At 29.1% G+C, this 3,204-nt stretch overlaps 1 long non-coding RNA gene across 1 annotated transcript; it reads right to left on the bottom strand.

Moving 5' to 3' along the window:
- Positions 1 to 1,241: 1,241 nt before the first annotated feature.
- Positions 1,242 to 2,994, bottom strand: LOC112906127. The gene is made up of 6 exons (XR_003232173.1): positions 2,857 to 2,994; positions 2,342 to 2,394; positions 2,129 to 2,272; positions 1,941 to 2,054; positions 1,415 to 1,467; positions 1,242 to 1,345 (listed from the first exon to the last, which is right to left on the bottom strand). It is a non-coding gene; the product is annotated as an uncharacterized LOC112906127 (long non-coding RNA).
- Between the last annotated feature and the right edge of the window lie 210 nt (positions 2,995 to 3,204).

Genomic DNA, 3,204 nt, shown 5'->3' with positions numbered 1-3,204 from the left:
TCGACATATTTTTCTATTTATGTCACACGAGCGAGAATGAATTTTTGTCGGCATATTTCTATTTATGCTCCATTAGCGAGAATGCATCTTTGTCGGCATATTTTTCTATTTATGCCACACGAGCGAGAAAGCATTTTTGTCTCCATATTTTTGATTATGCCACACGAGAGAGAATGCATCTTTGTCGACATATTTTTCTATTTATGCCCACGAACAGGTATGCATCTATGTCCTTGTTGGCATGCCCAAGTAACGCACAATATCCTTTTACATATTTATTAAGTGAAATATCTATGTAGTTTACTGACCTAGGTATTTGCTTTTTAGTATGCAAACCAAAGAGGAACAATAAAAAAAAAGAAAAAGGACAGGAGCACTTGCAGTAAGTTGTAAGCCTTGAATTAATTTGAATAATGTTAGCTTGTTTTAAACAATGGTGGATTGTACAAATCAATCTTGATTTTAACAAGACATATGCAAAACATAATTTTTTTTAAAGTTGACATGAGACTGAATGCGATTAATACATGGCCTAATTGGTCGTTTTATAGAATATCTACACGGCTCTGTTTGTCGTTTATTAATTCAATGAAAGACAAAAGGTTAAATTTTCAAAGTAAAAGATTATAAATAACATACACAAAGTTGATTCAACGTAACTAAACCGATAAAAAATACCAGTAAAATGTAGGTACAACAGCATTCTGAAAATTTTAATGATTAAATCTTAAATTAGTTGAAAGATGAAATCATATTAAATATAAAGTTTACTTCTTTTTTAAAACCATTAGTTCGTTATTAAGAAAACACCAAAAAGGGAATTTAGAGAAAACAAATTATCAGTTGTTATGAAAATTATCAGTGGCTATGACGAGTTATATTACCGTTAAAATTGCCTCAGGAATTGGCAATTTAATGACAAACAATTATTACCAACTTTACATACTTAGTAATTCTTATTTTACAACGTATTTTCGCCAGGATAATATTGTATTTCATACAATGTTAAAAGTAATTAATGATACACTTGTAGTTGGATTATACAACAGTTTATAGTAATGGAAAATACAATTTTCAAACTAGTTTTTACTATCTATTTTTCTAGATGTTTTCTCTTAGATTATTTAATTATTCTTAGAAAATTGTTGTATAAAAATAAATAAAAGTAAAACAAAAATACTGGTATGCAAGGGAAGAAAAAGTAGGGAAAAATTTCATGATAATCGTTTGATATTAAAAAAACGCCCAAGGAATGTCAGTTTGAATGGAACACTACACAATTTGGCCATTCCTCTCCATTGTGGAACTCCATCAAGGTTTAGAAACGCACTCGTCGTCATCGAATCTAAAACAAGCAAATAAAAATTTTAATAAAATCCAAAAGTTTCAAAGTAAAATGGTTTAAAAAGCTTACCATTCCACGACTGGAAAATCTTGCTCATCAATGGTCCCATGGCAATCGTACATCTAAAACAAAGAAGCACAGCACAAATAAATTTAAACTGAAGTAAAAGTGTAACTTTTCATTTGTTTAAAGGAGAATAAAACACATTATTTGATAAACGAAAGAATAATGAGAAAAAACGAACTAGTTTTAATAACAAGATTTAGATTGTGAAGTGAAAATAGAATTAGAAAATGCAGGGTACTAGGAAGAAGCAGAGAAGAAAATATGTGTTGTGTAAATTGGAGCTAAAAACTCTTGAACTTGTTTCTGGGAGATGTGAAATATCAGGAAATGCAAAAACATGAGGAAATTTAAATGTAAGGAAAGAGTAGACAAAAAAGGATCAGGGAGAAAAGCGAGAAGGATAAAAATTTTAATTTTGTAAAATTCATGTATATTGCATACAAACCATAACGTTTTAATAAAATAAACAATCTATCTATCTTTCTAATAAAATCCAAAGGTTTATGGTGAAATGGTTTAAACAACTTACCTATTCCAAATTTGGAAAGCCTTTTTTTAAGTCCTAATTAAAATCTACTGAATGCACCCAAATTTAATCATTTCCCTCAATTTTGGTAGCATCCTCGATGGCACTAGTTATCATCTAATCGGAAACATGCAAATAAAAGCTTTAATAAAATCTAAAAGTTCCAAAGTAAAATGGTTTAAATAGCTTACCTATTCCACGTTTGAAATAACTTTATCTAAGACCAAATTACAATCTACTGAATGTATCCAAAATTAATCGATTCCCTTTTCATTTTGGTAGCATACCCAATGGAACTTCATCGAGGTTTAGAGATGTACCCATTATCATCAAATCTGAAATAAACAAATAAAAATTTTGATAAAATCCAAAAGTTTCAAAGTGAAATGGTTTAAACAACTTACCATTCCACGAATGGAAAGACTTGCTAATGAATGGTCCCATGGCAATCGTATATCTAAAACACAGCGTCTATGAAATAAATTTAAACTGAAGTAAAACTCTAACTTTTCATTTATTTAAGGGAAGAAAAACTACATTACTTGAAAAACTAAAAAATAAATAGGAAAAACGAACTAGTTTTAATAACAAGATTTAGACTGGGAAGTGAAAATAGGACGGCAGGATACTGGGAAGAAGAAGAAAAGAAAATGTGCAGGTAGAGAGAGAGATGTGGAATAACAGGAAATGGTGCAAAAACATGAAAAATTCAAATGGAAGGAAAGAATAGCTAAAAAAACATCAGGGAAATCCTATGGGGGAAAATAACAGAAAAGCGAGAAGGATAAGGATAAAGTTTGTAAAATTCATGTATATTACATATAAAGCATAATGTTTTAATAAAATAAATAAAAAATAATCTATCTATCTGTTTAATAAAATCCAAAAGTTTTAAGCTGAAATGTTTTAAACGACTTACCTATTATACGTTTGGAAAGCCTTTCTTTTAACTCCAAATTAAAATCTACTGAATGCACCCAAACTTGATCATTTCCCTCAATTTTGATAGTATCCTCGATAGAACTTTATTATGGTTTAGAAACGCAGTAGTTATCATCGAATCTGAANCAGGTCTTTGAATAGTAAAGTCAACTACTAGATAAAAACTTAAAATTCCTAAAAGAATTTATCATTTTAAAATTCTCAAAAGAAGAAAAAAGATTGTTTATAAGCCAAAAATAAAAAGTCGGATTGACTACTTTAAAACTAAATAAAAATATATAGGTAAAACCACATTTTTTCTTACATACAAATGCGGTTTTATTTG

The sequence above is a fragment of the Agrilus planipennis genome, unplaced genomic scaffold (genome assembly GCF_000699045.2).
Source record: "Agrilus planipennis isolate EAB-ADULT unplaced genomic scaffold, Apla_2.0 scaffold2077, whole genome shotgun sequence".
In the NCBI taxonomy this organism is placed as follows: domain Eukaryota; kingdom Metazoa; phylum Arthropoda; class Insecta; order Coleoptera; family Buprestidae; genus Agrilus; species Agrilus planipennis.
The sequence above is the reverse complement of the archived record's forward strand: the minus strand, read 5'-3'. Positions and strand labels throughout refer to the sequence as shown.